The sequence below is a fragment of the Aotus nancymaae genome, unplaced genomic scaffold (genome assembly GCF_030222135.1).
Source record: "Aotus nancymaae isolate 86718 unplaced genomic scaffold, 86718_ANA_hifiasm-v0.15.2.pri h1tg000108l, whole genome shotgun sequence".
Lineage (NCBI taxonomy): Eukaryota > Metazoa > Chordata > Mammalia > Primates > Aotidae > Aotus > Aotus nancymaae.
The window spans coordinates 24,615,123-24,632,682 of NW_026988523.1; the positions used below are offsets into that span (position 1 = coordinate 24,615,123).

The window sequence follows — 17,560 nt, forward strand, 5'->3', positions numbered from 1 at the left end:
AGTAAAGAGTAAACAGGATAAGCTACTAAATATGTGAACTGGGATTGCACATGTGAGTTCTACAACAGGGAGTAAGATTATGGAAGGAGCAGTTAAATCGACTGAAAGGTTTAACTCCTCAAGTCATTCCATTTCCAATGGCTAACATTGTCATAGGGGAAAGATGGCCACAAGGACAGCATAGTCGGAAAGCAACTTTAGACTGCTGAATAGTGGCATTCTCTGCTATTCTTTATCTAGTAAGAGGTGTTAAGCTAACTTTGGCCTGGGGATGCCTCCATACTTTGAGTCTGTCATAACAAACTGCAACTTAGTATGTAACTAACTGAAAGCCACATTTAGGTGTATACTTTTGTAATAGGTAGCTAAGTGCAGCCAACCACAGCAGTCAACTTCAGTCACAGGCTGCCAGCTAATCTGAGCATATTCAAATAAGGTAAACACAGAGCTGTGACTGGTCAAGCTGCTCCTGTATGTCACTTCATTTTTCCTGTCTACAAATGCTGTCTGTTCACAATACAGAGTGGAACTCTATGAATGTCTCCTCATTCAATGTCCCCAATTCGTGAATTGGGCTGCCCAATTTGTGAATTGTTCATTGCTCAAATAAACTGTTTAATTTGTGTAAAGTTTTTAGCAGGTCAAAGACTTCTCTCAAGTAGCATTTCATGCTTTGTTGATGTTCAACAACTCAAATATGGCTGTTGCCATCTCAAGAGCAACTCACTTTTCAGGCAATGTCAACAAAAGACAAGGACTGCATGGTTGTTCAGATTGAGGGTGGTTTTGTTTTCATTTAGTTTCTGGGGGTAATTTGAGTATTTAATTGTTGCTTAAAAAAGAAAAGCTCTAGTTGTTCCAACAATCTAGGATTTTTAGGTATTTAGGTATACCAAGAGGTTCTCAAATTGTTTTCAGTATCTGTCAGCCTAATGGAAGTCAGGCATTTCCTGTTGATCATGCTGTATATCTCAGTTAAACAGAACTTTGATTTTTTTTTTTTTTTTGGCTAAAATTTTATTAATCTCTTGTTGATCAGAATTGCTGTTAATTTGTTAAAAAAAGAATGTTAATTTAGCAAACAGAATCATAAAGAAATTTTTAAAATGAGATTTATAAGGAAGTTGTCTTAGTCTGTTTTGTGCTGCTATAACAGATTACCCCAGACTGGGTAATTGATAAGAAACGGAAATTTCTCATAGTTCAGGATTCTGGGAAGCCCAGTATCAAGGTGCAGGTATCTGGTGAGGACCTTCGTGCTGCATGATAGCATGGCAGCAGGGCAAAGAAAGGAAGAAAAGTGGGCAGGGTGGGAGAGGTAATTTTCCTTTCCTCTTTTTGTTTTATCCAGATCTTCAGCCAATTGGTTGGTACCTGCCCACATTGAGGGCAGATCTTTCCCAGTCAGTCCATGGACCCACACACCAATCTCTCCAAGAAATATCCTCAGAAACACACCCAGAATTACTATTTACCAGTTCTCTAAGTATATTTTAATTCAGTCAACTTGACCTAAAATTAGCATCATAAATGTTAATACAAATATATTTAATAATGAAAAAGTTGAGAGCTATTGCCGGAAATCTTCGATTAATGGCATGGCTTCCTATCTGTACTGGAAATCAGTGATTTTCTTAAACACTTCTTTGAAAATCTAATGCATTTGCTTAAAAACAAATCAAATAGCTTAACGTGTAGAATTATCTAAATTGCCTGATAATCTGTATTTTGTAGACAGGTTGTGTGACTGGAGAGGTCAGCTTCTTAGACATTTTGGGAAGCTGCCCCTCCCAGTTATACCTGTAACCTTGCTACGTAAACTCATGCTGAAGTTGCTAGGGGTGGATTGGTTTCCTTAGGGAAACCTTAGACAGTGTGAATAATTGCGGTTTTATTTACTGCTGAGGAATAAACACATGCTGGCATTTTTATTACTATTCTGGGACTTGTACGCATCATTTTCCATGATTGCTGTTGCCCAGCCGGGTTGCTACTTGGGCAATCTGGCAGAAAGAGAAAATGTTACCTCATTGCAAATTCTCTTTTTAATTATCAGGGATTTGGAATTCCAATCCAAGAGATTAAAGCTGTGTAAATAAAAGAAATACCATACAAAACCTCCAAAAGTCAGTTTCTAATTTTATTTTTAAGAGTCTTCAAAATGCATGTCAATTCAAGGTCCTTTTTTTTTTTTTTTTTAACAGCACAGCAATGATAATATTTTAAAACATGAGAAAGTCTATAGGCTTTCATTAAGATAAAAGTGTTAATGTTTTTGCATTCTAGTTACTGAAATCAGAGAAATTTGGGGATATAAATGCCCAGTAGCACTTTTACCCATGGGTGTTCAAGTTTTTCATATATTACTAATTATTAGGTAAAAATGCATACTGTATTTGTTGAAAATACCATGTACTACATCTTTTTAAAAATGCAACACTTCATTAACCCCTTTGAGTTTTCACATGATTTTTGCCATATGGGGTAGCAAAAAATTGAAATGGAAATGATCTAATTATGAAAGCTAAATTTTTACTTAAAATAGTTCCAAGTCTTAAGTCAGACACACTTTATGCAGTTGAAAATATAGAAGCATCACTAGTAAACAATAAGTTATTCAATAGTAATAATTTTTTCCACTTTTGTTCTATAGACAGTTTTTCTTTCCCTTTATTAAAAGTGCCACAGAAACTTCCCAGGATCTTGCTGACTTCTCAAGGTTACTTAAAAATTTCCCGGGTACGTATCAGAGGTAATCAAGTAACCAAGTATTTTTGGATAAATGGAAATTTTTAAAATTAGAAAAAAATCAGTATCATGCAGATACCACATTCGGGATTAAAAACCTTGCATTCTGTTACTAGACTTCATGTATCAGTTATATGAGCCTGCTTATTTCAAAATTTCTTAGAGCTCCAGCTTCTTCATATTCAAAATGAAAGGGTTAGACTAAAGAGTATTTAGGCTTCTCTTCAAAGCTGTCTCTGTTTGACTTGTTTTTGCAGTTAATATTTGTGAACTAGCAGAAGGTTAGGCTGTTTTAAGTTGGGTTATAATGTTCCTATTTTATTTGAAAGAGACGGTTAAGAATATGCCACTAAGAACCAGACCATCTCTATCTGAATGGCTCTGCACTTATTACCTATTTAATTTGGGGGCAAATTAATCTCTCAATTCTTCTGTTTCTTTATCTGCAAAACCATGATAATAATTCTTTATCTCATAGGATTGCTAGGAGATGAGATTAATCAACATATGCAAAAGCTTAGAACAATGCCTCATGTATAGTTGTGTTCTATAAGTATTATTTGTTATTAAATATGAATAAATAAGATTTCAATGCAGGACTCTGAAATCACACTATGTGTTTCAGAGGGAAAGGGGTTTAACATAGATGATTAGGTGCTCACAAAATGGGGAAGGGTTGGAGGAGTTAGGGTTGAGACTGTGACACTGCTTCAGGGCACATTGCCATAGCTGCAACCCAGCCACCGAATTTTATATCACATTGGTGGATTTAATTTGCATCCAGAACTCCAACTACAGAAGTGTCTGGGGAATGCGGCATTTACTTTTCAGGAAGGAATGAATGTTGAGTGCCAATTACCTATATCTAGCTCTAGCTGCCTACCAACCTCAACTTCTTCCCAGAGGGCCCCAATCAGTGTTTCTGAGAACTCTCTCTGATACGTTATCTTTTTAATCCTGACAACAACTCTGTGAGCTACATATCCCCAATTTAGAGAAGAAAACAGGCTTAGAGTGAGCAGGCAAGTGACTTGGCCAAGTTGAAATTGTTGAACCAATTCTGAGTGTAGGTGGTCAGATTCCCAGAGGCTTGTCTACTGTGCTGTATGCTTCATGCTGCAGACTTGCGCCCTTTGTGCTCTCCAAGGATTAAAGGAATGTGCCCCATTCAGTCCAGCTTTACTCATTGCAATAGGTGAAATTAAAGCTACAGATACGTTTAAGAAACATATTGATGAGGTTTTTTTTTTTTTAAACCTCTGCAATTATTAGTTTATTAGTATCATCCAGGACTCAGATGTTCAGTATTCCTCCTGAAATTACATAAACAAATGCAAATGGAAAGAATCCAAGTCAAAATTATATAACAAAACAGCACTCCATCACAAAAGCGTGTAAAATTACAAGAACGCTATTTTAAAATACTGGCACTTTAAGAAATGGATAATCTCAAAAACCACAAAATTGCCAAATTGTTCCCTAAACTGGTAAGCAGATAAACGTGACTAATGAATGAGTTTGGGTTTTAAAGAAAAATCATCCAAATAAATTGAATAATTCATACTCAGATGTAAAGTTTAAATGTCTTCTTTCCTCCTATCTACTTGGATTTATAAAGGGGCAAACCATAATATAGGAAAATATACCCTATTCTGAATGTGGTATTTTCATTTTAAAAGCTGGCCCAATGAATTAAAAATACTTTTAATGGAAAGTCTTGTTTCCTGAGCAGTCCATATTTAATGGGAAAACACATCTATAGCCAGCATTTTCATAGTCTTCACCGAGACTAATGTCAACAAAAAATTTAATAAGGCAGTCTTGTATTTTAAGCTCACGCTTTTGGGGATACATTCTCGTTTTCTTTAATGTGGGAACTGTAAAATATAACTGCCATTACATGGTAATGGGAGTTAAAGAATAGAGTCCTCATGTAAAGGTTAGAACACACTTTTCTATTAGTCCTTCAAGGGCAGACTTTCAAAATGTTTGATTCTAGTAGTCCCATGCTGTGAGTAGATCGATTACTCTTCAGTTTGTAAATATAAGTGGGCTATGTGAAATTTCTTAACTGATCAAGATTTTGGGTTTTTAGTTATGGATGAAAACTCTCTCAACTTCTTTACCCCCATTATGATATGCAGGGTGTGCAGACAAAAGCTTTTTATTAGCTAACTATATGAAAGAATAAACACTGTAATAATTCATGTGATTCAAAATGGGCAAAAGCAAAAAGACTAGCTTCCCCTCAAGAAGAAAAATTTCAGACCTATGAAAAGGACAATAATACTAATAAAAAAATTGTATTTACTCAGAAGCATTCAGAATGTCAACAAAACAGCTGCAACTTTTTTTTTTTTGCAATTACAGTGGTATTCAGTTAACAGAACAACAATTATTTCATATAAGCTGCATCAGAGACAATTGAAGATGAAAAAACTACCATCCCCATATATAACTAATTTGTGCTGTGCACCAACAAGAACCTACTTTAAATTTCCATGCCAATTTACAACCCCCATACTGTACCAGGCAAGGTTAGTGGCTATTGAAAATATCACCAGGACAGGGCTATCTAAAGACACATTCGGTAGTGTGTTAACTATACAAAAAAAGACACTGTACAGTTTAAAAACAAATCTTACACAGCCTTATATTTCAATTTTTGTCTTTAAAAGGAGTGAGTTGTGTACAGGGGGGTTAAATGCTTTATAGACAAGAAAACAAAACTGCGCTAGAACCAACTTATTCATCATCATCATCATCTTCATCATCTTCATCTTCCTCTTCCTCCTCATCCTCTTCATCTTCCTCATCTTCTTCCTCTTCCTTCTTTTTCTTGCTTTTTTTCAGCCTTGACAACTCCCTTTTTGGCTGCATCAGGCTTTCCTTTAGCTCGATATGCAGCAATATCCTTTTCATATTTTTCCTTCAGCTTCGCAGCCTTCTTTTCATAAGGCTGCTTGTCATCTGCAGCAGTGTCATTCCACATCTCTCCCGGTTTCTTTGCAACATCACCAATGGACAGGCCAGGATGTTCTCCTTTGATTTTTGGGCAATACTCAGAGCAGAACAGGAAAAAGGCCGAAGGAGGCCTCTTGGGTGCATTGGGATCCTTGAACTTCTTTTTTGTCTCCCCTTTAGGAGGAATATAGGTTTTCATTTCTCTCTCATAACGGGCCTTATCCGCCTTTGCCATATCTTCAAATTTTCCTTTCTCTTTAGCAGACATGGTCTTTCACCTCTCTGAGCACTTCTTAGAAAACTCTGAGAAGTTGACTGAAGCATCTGGGTGCTGCTTCTTATGCTCCTCTCGACAAGTTTGCACAAAAAATGCGTATGATGACATTTTGCCTTTCGTCTTCTTAGGATCTCCTTTGCCCATGTTTAGTTATTTTTCCTTAGCGAGGCACAGAGTCGCCCAGTGCCCGTCCGGCTCTCACTTGCCCCGGTGTTGTCTCTATGGAGCTCAATGTACTGCAATGGCTGTGAGAGCGGGAGCCAGACGCCTTATGAGGATTTAATCTGACAAATTGTCCACAAGCCATATTGTTGAATAATAAGATGGTCCTATGAGTGGGAGGAGAGGGGAGACAGCATGAAAGAATGACATCAATAACACTAATATCTAGTGCCTATGGTGAATTACAGTCTTTTGATCTTGTCCAAAATGGACAGAGGCTGATTACTGAAGATATGACGGCTAACAACTGAAAAATCATCACTCAATATTAGGCATTCCAGTACATTTTTTTTCATATACAATAGATGATGCTTCTTGAATTTTCCAATGTTTTAACATAATTCTGCTTTCTAGAAATCCAGAACATATTATAATTTGGTAATATTTGACTCATAAAATGAACATGAGCTCTTAGAAACATTTTCAAATGTTTTTTTTTTATTATACTTTAAGTTCTGGGTTACATGGTGCAGAACGTGCAGGTTTGTTACACAGATATACACGTGCCATGGTGGTTTGCTGCATCCATCACCCTGTAATCTACATTAGGTATTTCTCCTAATGCTATCTCTTCCCTGGTCTCCCTTAGACCCAACAGACCCCAATGTGTGATATTCCCCTTCGTGTGTCCATGTGTTCTCATTGTTCAACACCCACTTATGAGTAAAAACATGTGGTGTTTGGTTTTCTGTTCCTGTGTCAGTTTGCTGAGAATGATGGTTTCCAGGTTCATCCACGTCCCTACAAAAGACAAGAACTCATCGTTTTTTATGGCTGCATAGTATTCCATGGTGCATATGTGCCACATTTTCCCTGTCCAGTCTGTCATCGGTGGGCATTTGGGTTGGTTCCAGGTCTGACACATGCACACGTATGTTCATTGTGATGGCACTGTTTACAATAGCAAAGACCCAGCTCGAGTTCTGTTCTGGGAGACGCGCTGCTCCCGTCCGTCCTGCCGGGCAGGAATATTAAGTCTGTGAAGCTGAACCCACGTCTGCGCCTTTTCCTAGGTGCTCTATCCCGGGAAGATGGCGGCTTTCTAAGCCCCTGAGGGGCCGCTGCCTTTTCTCAGAGACGCCCTGCCCAGCAAGAGGGAGTGTGGCGCCACCATCCACCTGCGCGGCCTTGCGGAGCTGCCGCGGGCTCCCCCGTCGCTGCGTGAACTTCCGGTTTACACAGGCGCGGTGAAAACCCCTCGAAAGCGGATGCCCCTCCCCCCACGAGCCTTCCGCCCCGCGTGGGGCCGACTGCAGCGGTGGCGGGAGCGTTTCACGTGTGGGTCTCGGCTGGCTGGTGTTCGTGGGGTGGAGCACCCCCGGCCCAGATCACTTGGCTCCCAGCGGCAGCCCCCGTTTCAGGGGAATGAGTGGTTTTGTCTAGCTGGCGTACCCGGCACCACTGGGGCATGAGAGGGAAAAAATGGCTGCGACTAAAACGGCCGCCCCGTTTTGTGCTGGAGACCCAGGCGCTGGTGTTGCAGGCGCCGGAGGTCTGCGGGTTGTGAAGACCCGGGAAAAGCTTAGTACCTGGGCCGGAGTGTCGGGGAAGAGTCCGCACTGGCTTCCCTTGGGTGGGAGAGGGAGTTGTTCGACCCCTCGCGCTTGCCCCTGAGGCGACGCACCACCCTGCCTGGGCTCTTCCTCCTCGGCTGCCCCCTCTGTCCAACCAGCCCCAGCGAGGTGAACCAGGCACCTCCGCTGGAAACGTGGCGATCGCCTGCCTTTGTGTCGCCTCACTGGGAAGCAGGCGCCGCAGCTGCTCCTGTTCCGCCATCTTGGTGTTTGCCCGCCATGTTTCTTCTTTGCTTTTCTTCATTTGAGGAGAACATACGATGTGGTGAGTACTGTTCTATGAGCTGCTAATAAAATGGCGAAAAAATTTAAGGTCCTAGTAATAGTTTCACTCCATGGGGAGAGCAGGCAGTAAATAAGAAATTAAACGAACGAAAAGCTATTTCAAGGGTTTGAAAATTACCAAGAAGAAAATAAGATGAAGTTGGGTTAGAAAGCAAGGGTGCATTTACTTAGAGACAGTCGTGTGCAGCATCACCCAAGCTGGAGTGCAATGGTGTGATCTCGACTCACTGCAGTCTCCACGATTCTCATGCCTCAGCCACTCAAATACCTGGGATTACAGGCATGTGCCACCACACCCAGCTAATTTTTTTTTTTTTTTTTTTGAGACAGTCTTGTTCTGTCACCAGGCTGGAGTGCAGTGGTGCGATCTCAGCTCACTGCAACCTCTGCCTGCCGGTTTCAAGCAATGCTCCTGCTTCAGCTTCCCGAGTAGCTGGGACTACAGGCGACTGCCACCATGCCCAGCTAATTTTTGTAATTTTTTTCCGGTAGTGACAGTGCTTCACCATGTTGGCTAGGCAGGTCTCCAACTTCTGACCTCAAAGAGATCTGCCTGTCTTGGCCTCCCAAAGCGCTGGAATTACAGGTATGAGCCACTGTGCTCAGTCAGTAAGGGGTTTTTAGCTAGGCTGGTACAGGAGGCTTCTCTGGAAAGTGACATTTCAGCTGAGATCAGCATGAGAGAGAGTCAGTCAGTCATGTGGCACCTGGAAAGGAATGATACGATCGGAAGAAATGGCAAATGCAGAGGCGAAATGTGGTGATGATCTTTATGTGTTTGAAGGCAAGAAAGTCTAGCTATGAACAGAGAGTAGTGGGCACAGTAAAAAGTGGTATATATTGAAGTTAGTGAGTTGGATTCAGATCTAGATTTTTTATATTTCTTTATTTTTTGCATGGGGAACTGTTAGATTATTATTAATAGAGACACAATATGACCCAATTTTTGTTTTATAGAGATTAATTGGCTACTGCCTGGAGAATGAGCCCTCAGAAGATAGTGGAAATAGAGAACACACCAGATGCTGTTAGTTTGAGTGAGGGTTAATGACATCTTGAATTAAAATTAGAGCAGTGAAAATGGTGAGAAGTGGTCAGATTCTAGGTGTATTTTTTGGTGGAACTGACCCAGTGTCCCGGTAGATGGGTTTGGGTGGTGAGAAACAGAAGAATCAAGGATGATACAAAGGTTTTAATCTGATCAACAGGATGGATGATGGTGTAATTTACTGAGACTGAGAAGACCAGGGAAAAAGTTACTTTAGAAAGTCAAGAATTCTTTTTTTTGGTACATTAAATTTGAGGTATATATTAGATTTTCAAACAGATGTAGAGTAGTTGATATGTAAGTACAGAGTTTAGTAGGGAGATTGGGACTAAATATTTGAATCTGGGGATCATCAAAATATGGATGCCACTGGGAACTGTAGAGAGGATGAGATTGTCTATAGAGACTAGAAAGAGAGAAGTAAGAGGGCCAAAAAGAGAATCGTGGATAATTGAATAAATCTGGGAATGAAGGAGGTCAAAGTAGACTGAAAGACAGAAAGCAGTGTGCTAGGTGAAAAATCTGGAAACCTAAAGTGACACAGATGCCTAGAGAATACAGAGATAACAGAATTAGCCAAATGTGTCAAATGCTGCAGGATATATAATAGGAGGACAGTTAATTGACTATTGGATTAGCAAAAGGAGGGCCATTAGTTAACTTAAAAAAATGGTTTTCAAACAGTGGAGAGGGAGTTTTACTGAAAGTAGAAAATGATGAATGAAGTTACCAAAATGATTGTATCAAAAACAAAACTTGACAAATGGGACCTAATTAAAGGGCTTCTGCATAGCAAAAGAAACTATCAGTACAGTGTGCTGGTCCATGCCTGTAATCCCCGCACTTTGGGAGGCCGAGGGGATGGATCATTTGAGGTCAGGAGTTCAAGACCAGCTTGGCCAGCATGGTGGAACCCCATCTTTACTAAAAAAAAAAAAAAAAATACAAGTATTAGCCAGGCATGGTGCGAGTGTCTGTAATCCCAGCTACTCGGGAGGCTGAGGCAGGAGAATTGCTTGAGCCTGGGAGGCGGAGTTTGCAGTCAGCTGAGATTGTGCCACTGCACTCCAGCCAGGGAGACTGAGTAAGACCTTATCTCAAAAAAAAAAAAAAAAAAAGATTAAACAAGCTACAGAATGAGAGAAAATTCTTGCAAACTACGCATCTGAAAAAGGTCTAATATCCAGAATCTATAAAGGACTTAAATTTACAAGCAAAAAACAGCCCCCTTAAAAAGTGAGCAAAGGACATGAACAGATACTTTTCAAAAGACATACATGTGGCCAACAAGAGTATGAGAAAATACTCAACATCACTTATTAGAGAAGTGTAAATCAAAACCACAATGAGATATTATCTCACACCAGTCAGAATGGCTATTTATACTTAAAACTCAAAAAATAACAGATGCTGGTGAGGTTGCAGAGAAAGGGGAATGCTTCTATACTGTTGATGGGAATGAAAATTAGTTCAGCCATTGTGGAAAGCAGTGTGCTGAGTCCTCAAATAATTTAATATAGAATTACCATTTGACCTAGTAAGCCCATTAATCAGTGTATACCCAAAGGAATAGAAATCATTCTACCGTAAAGACACGTACACACATATATGTTCATTACAGCAGTATTCACAGTAGCAAAGACATTGAATAAACCTAAACGCCCATCAGAGATACATTGGATAAAGAAAATGTGGTACATACACTCCATGGAACACTGTGTAGCCATAAAAAATGAGATCATGTTTTTTGTAGCAACCTGGATGGAGCTGTAGGCCATTATTCTAAGTAAACTCACTCTAGCAGAAAACCAAATAGCACGTTTTCCTAAGTGGGAGCTAAACAAAGAGAACGCATGAACATAAAGAGAACAAATGACACCAAGGCCTGTTACCGAGTGGAGGGTGAGAGGAGGGAGAGGATCAAAAAACTATCAGATACTGTGCTTATTACCTAGGTGATGAAATTATCTGTACACCAGAAGCCCGAGACCTGTAGTTACCTACGTAACAAAACTGCACATGTACCTCTGAACCTGAAATAAAAGTTGAAGCAAGTGGAAAATGAGTATTTCCTTCTGTGATGTGCCCCCAACATGCCTCGAGAAATACAAGCAGGGTTTCTTAATGGGGTTATAAAATTGATGGCCCTTTTTCTTCTCTGTCCCAAGGTTCTTTGGTGTGGTTTGAAGCTAGTTTTACATAGCTTTCCCTCATATTAAATTGGAGATTCAGGCTTAGAATTTCTCCCAACAAATTGTATTCTTATTAAGAAGAGTAGTAAAATACCTCACAGTACTACCTTATGGTATGTTTCAGCTGATTCAGTTAATAGAAAACCGTATTTTTTAGTTTAACTTAACACTGTATCTAGGGCAAGCTCCAGGAGAAATTAGGTAGTGAATGCCCTGTTTCGTAGCTGGTTGATGAAAAATTTAAATAATTTACAAAAACGTACTTTCCTGAAATATCAAGCAGTTCATTGAATTATGTTGGCGTTCCCAAACACTAATGCACATAATGAGAGAATATACTCCATTATACATGACATCTGGACTGGGAACAAAAACAATGTCAGCACATACAGTAAAGGTTATAATAATGGTTACAGCCAATCTGGCTGACAATAGTGTGTGCTCTTTTGACTGCTCGTGGGTGAACAAGACAATCTTTTAAAAGCAAATAAACACATTAACACAAGATAGGCAATGTTTTGAGATGGTGCCAAATTGCAAATATCGTGTGTGGACTCCTCTCAGGGGTTGTGAATTTGGGGAAGGTATGTTTTGGGACATGTCACTAAATTTGCTGAAATGTGGAGCTTTCTTTCCTCTTCCCTATTGAGAGAAGCTGGAAATGTTTAAGGGTTAGTAGCTCATGCCAAGAAGTGGATGTTGATGTCCTAGTTGTTTCCTGACTCCCCCTCTGCGAGCATATGTTCAGCTTGGCTCCTCCGCATTGTCTGGAGGAGGCTTTCAGAGTGGTTCTGGGCAGAGCTAGACACTTGCTGAAGAGCATCTGATCCCACTTCATTTCCCTATAGCCTGGCTTACTGTGCCAGTCACCAGTAGGAAGCTGGCAACTCGACTTCTGGGCTTTCTCCATGAAGTGAGGCACCACAGTATTTGTATGTATGACATTGTGTCTGTGGGTTATTAAAGAAGACATTTTGACTTGTTTTTGCTAATACTTGGGCAATGGAAAGGTGCCTTAGGTATCCCATAGTCAAAAGGATCATCAGGATGACTGTCACATAGAATGCATGTGAAAATTCATGAAGTAATGCCCATGAAAACTGTTTGTCAACTCTAAGGTGTACTCTAAAGAATTAGTTGTTATTGTGGTAAATATTAGTGTTTCTCAATGGATAAAAATATTTATAGGGTAGGGTTTGAAGACTCAAGTGTTTCAAGTCCAGGGACGCAGCTTGAACATTTGGGTCAGGATATAACAGGAGTGGTGGGTCCTATAGAAAATTGGTGATTGCCCTATCCATATTCAGTCAATTAGAGAGAACAACACAATAAAAGCCACAAAAAGACTTTTGTAGGATAAGAGCCTGCTAATTGCCAGCTGGTGACATAATAGAATAGAATAATGGAATTTTCCAGATAAAGCTTTGAGATTGTTAATCTTTCATTTCACCAATAAATAAATGGAGGTGAAATCTCTCAATTTAAGTCCCATAGGTACTTAGAGTCAGTTAGGGCTGAAATACAAATGCCTGGTGTTTTCTGTGTCAAGCTGTGTAAGGCATATAGACTGATGTAGCCAAAGACTGGGACCTAAGCAGTATGATTATTTAACTCTGATAAAATAGTATGGTACTATCATATGTATTTTTCTTTTTCTCAGAGGATAATGATCAGTCCTTGCCAAACTCACTTTTAAGCCCTGATCATAAAACTTTTTGTTTTTAAAGACAAGCATTGTCTTCTGTTTCTCCTAGATTGTATTTTTTAATTTTAATTTTTTAATGTATGTGGGTCCATAGTAGGTATATATATTTATGGGGTACATGAGATATTTTGATACAGCTATACAATGTGTAATATATTAGGGTAAATGGGACATCCATCACCCCAACCATTTATCCTTTCTTTGTGTTACAAACAATCCAGTTATATTCTTTTAGTTATTTAAAAAGTATACAAGTTGTTGTTGACTGTAGTCACCCTGCTGTGCTATCAAATACTAGGTCTCACTCATTCTATCTATTAATAACTATATTTTTGAACCCATTAGGTGTCCCTATTCTCCTTCTACCACCACTGTCCTTCCTAGCCTCTAGTAACCTCATTCTACTCCCTATGTTCATGAGTTGAATTATTTTAATTTTTAGCTTCCACAGATGAGTGAGAACGTGTGAAGTTTGTCTTTCTGTGCCTGACTTATTTCACCTAACACAATGTTCTCTAGTTCCAGCCGTGCTGTTGCAAATTATAGGATCTCATTCTTGTGGCTGAATAGTACTCTAATGCGTACATGTACCACATTTTCTTTCTTGTTTTCTTTTTTCCAGATAGGCGCTCTATTACCCTGGCTGAAGTACAATGGCAGCAATCATGGGCACTGCAGCCTTGACCTCCCAGGCACAAGCTGTCCTCCTGTCTCAGCTGCTTGAGTAGCTGGGACTACAAGCGTGCACCACCATGCCTGGCTAATTTTTTTTACTTTGTAGAGATGAGGTCTCACTATGTTGCCAAGGTTGGTCTCAACTCCTTGGCTCAAGCAATCCTCCCACCTTGACCCCCTTAAAGTGCTGGGATTACAGTTGTAAACCACCACCCTGGCCACATTTTCTTGATCCATTCATCTGTTGATGGACACTTAGGTTGCTTCTCAATCTTAGCTTGAAGAGTTAAGAGTTGTGAAGAGTTGAATAGTGCTGCACTAAACATGGGAGTGCAGACATAAACCTTTTTGAACCAAATTCTTGTTATTTTAGACAAGGTTTCACTCCTGTTGCCCAGGCTGGAGTGCAGTGGCACGTTCCTGGCTCACAATAATTTCCACCTCCTGGGCTCAAGCAATCCTCCTGCCTCAGCCTCCCAAGTAACTGGGACTGCAGGCTTGTGCCACCGTGCCTGGCTAATTTCCGTATTTTTAGTAGAGACATGGTTTTACCATGTTGGCTAGGCTGGTCTGGAGCTCCTGATCTCAAGTGAACCACCTGCCTCGGCCTCCCAAAGTGATGAGATTACAGGCATGAGCCACTGTGCTCAGCCCAAATTTTTGTTTTAAATAATGTCACAGAAGAATATATTCATGATACTTATAATCAGTGGAATTTGCCTGGAATTGGAAAAATTTGAACGTGTAGGAGAGGCAGGGCTATTTATAAATGAAAATTGAAGGTCAAACAGTAAAGAAATACATCATGTGAATTATTTGTGACCGTACAACATAGACCTTCCGCGATGCAGGAAAAATAGAAGCAATTTTCAGGTAACACAATTTAAGCAGAGATGCTACTTTTAAAAAATAAGAACTTTTATGCTGTGGGTTGAAGTGTCAATTGTAAAATCACTTTGGAAATAGTTTTGCATGTTACTTAAAAAGTAAAATGAGTGAATACACTACGACAGCTCTACAGCTTGGTGAAACTCACGTTTGTCAGGAGACACATCAATGTTCAAAGCAACATCCGTAAAAGCAAAAAGCATAGGAACAAGCCAAATGCACATCTACCTTTACAATGGATAAATTGCATATGATGGAATAATAGTGTGAAATGGACCACAGCTACATGTATTAGTAAGAATGAAAAAAGGCCGGGCGCGGTGGCTCAAGCCTGTAATCCCAGCACTTTGGGAGGCTGAGGCGGGTGGATCACGAGGTCGAGAGATCGAGACCATCCTGGTCAACATTGTGAAACCCCGTCTCTACTAATACAAAAAAATTAGCTGGGCATGGTGGCGCGTGCCTGTAATCCCAGCTACTCAGGAGGCTGGCGCAGGAGAATTGCCTGAACCCAGGAGGCGGAGGTTACGGTGAGCCGAGATCGCACCATTGCACTCCAGCCTGGGTAACGAGAGCGGAACTCCGTCTCAAAAAAAAAAAAAAAATGAAAAAAGTTACATTAAAATATATACACAGAATTTAAAATTTAAAAAGCATCTGAAACTGAACAAAATGTGGATAGGAAATTAATGTGGGTTTAAAATAGAAAGAACATTAAGCAAATAATTAACATAAAAGTAAGAATAGTGGCTACCTCCGAAGAGTGGGACAAAGGAGGTATATGCATTCAGGTAGGGGAACAGGGGCTTCAGGGATATTAATAATATTCTGTTTCTTAAAATGGTGGCAGGTTCACTGCTCTTATTCTTAAAATGTATATATTCATCTTTAATGTAAATTTTATGTCAAACTATCTGACAAGTATAATTGTTAAGAAATATTGTGTAATTGAGTCTTCCCCCTCATTCTTGACTGACAGATGGGTAATTGATTATAGGTCATGACTTATACACAGTCACACACTGCATAACAATATTTTGGACAATGACAGACTGCAGATACAACAGGGGTTCTGTAAGATGATAAGGGAGCTGAGAAAGTCCTGTGGCATAGTGGCATGTGGCAGCGTCTTAATGTAACAGTGTGTTGCCTTTTCTTTCTTTAGATATATTTAGACACACAAATACTTACTGTGTTACAACTGCCTACAGTATTCACTACAGTAACATGCTGTACATATTGGTAGCCTAGGTATGTAGTAGGCTGTACCATCTAGGTTTGTGGTTTATACCTTGTGTTGTTAGTACAGTGACAAAATCACCTAAGCAACACATGATTGACCATATTTATTTAATTTTATTAGGTTTTGTGGTGGAAAAAATGGAAAAAATAAAGTTTGTCATCTTAACTTTTTCTACGCTCAATTGTTATAATTTTTAACTTCCCAGTGGTTTTTAGTAGTTTTAAGTATATTAAGTTGTTGTGTGATGATCCTCCAGAACGTTCTTATCTTGGAAAACTGAAACTTTTGATTCATTAAACAACTCCCCCTTTCCCCCGCTCTGGCAAGGCCCTGACAACCACCATTCTGCTTTGTTTCTGTGATTGGGTTCCATGAATTTGACGACTCTAGATATCTCATATAAGAGGATTCATACAGTACAGTAGACTTCCCATATTTGTGGTTTCACTTCTTGTAGTTTGTTATGTGCTGTCAACTGTGGTTTGAAAATATTAAATGGAAAGTTCCAGAAATAATTCATAAGTTTTAAATTGGGTGACATTCTGAGTAGTGTGATGAGATCTTGTCCCATTCGGCCCAGGATGTGAATAATTCCTTTGTCCAGCATAGCCATTTCGCATGTGCTACCTGCCTGGTAGGCACCTAGTAGCCATCTAAGTGATCAGATCACCTGTCCTGGTATTGCAGTGTTTGTTTTCAAGTAATCCTTATTTTACTTAATGGCCCCAAGTGCAAGGGTAGTGATACTGGCATATTGTTACAATTGTCCTGCTTTATTATTAGTTATCATTATTACTCTCTTACTGTGCCTAATTCATAAATTAAACTTTATTGTAGGTATATATGTACAGGAAGAAACATCATATGTGTAGACATCATTAATATACTTGGTTTCAGGCATCCACTGGGGATCTTGGAATGTATCCCTTGAGGATAAGGGAAGACTCTTACACTTGTCTTTTGTGACTAGATTATTTGATTTAGCTTAGTGTCCCCAAGATTTATCTGTATTGTAGGATGTGGTCAGAACTTCTTTCCTTTTAAGGCTGCATAATACTCCATTGTATGTGTATTAGTCTGTTTTCACACTGCTGATAAAGACATACCTGAGACAGGGGAATTTACAAAAGAAAGAGGTTTAATGGGCTTACAATTCCCCGTGGCTGGGGAGGCCTCACAATCATGTGAGGAGGAGCAAGTCATAGTTGACATGGATGGCAGCAGGCAAAGAGAGAGCTTGTGCAGGGAAACTTCCCCTTTTAAGACCATCAGATCTTATGAGACTTACTATGATGAAAACAGCATAAGAAAGATCTGCCCTCATGGTTCAGTTACCTCTCACTGGATCCCTCCCACAACGTGGGAATTCAAGATGACATTTGGGTGGGGACACAGCTAAACTGTATCAGTATGTGTATGCCACATCATGTTTATCCATTCTTCTGTTGATGGACACCTAGGTTGTTTCCACCACTTGGCTGTTGTGAATAGTGCTGCTACAAACATAGGTGTGCAAATATATCTTTAAGATCTTGCTTTCAATTCTTTTGAATATAGATCCAGAAGCAGAATTGGTGGATCATATGGAAATTCTATTTTAATTTTTTTGAGGGATTATCTTTTATAGTGGCAGTACAATTTTACATTCCCGCCAACACTATACAAGGTTTTTTTCATCCTTGCCGATTTTTCCCTATTTTTATCAACATTTAACTTCTTTTTTTCTTCTGATGGTAGCC

The 17,560-nt window shown here is 39.6% G+C and overlaps 1 pseudogene; it reads right to left on the reverse strand.

Moving 5' to 3' along the window:
- Positions 1–4,681: 4,681 nt before the first annotated feature.
- LOC105711809 (high mobility group protein B1-like) lies at positions 4,682–6,141 on the reverse strand (annotated as a pseudogene).
- Between the last annotated feature and the right edge of the window lie 11,419 nt (positions 6,142–17,560).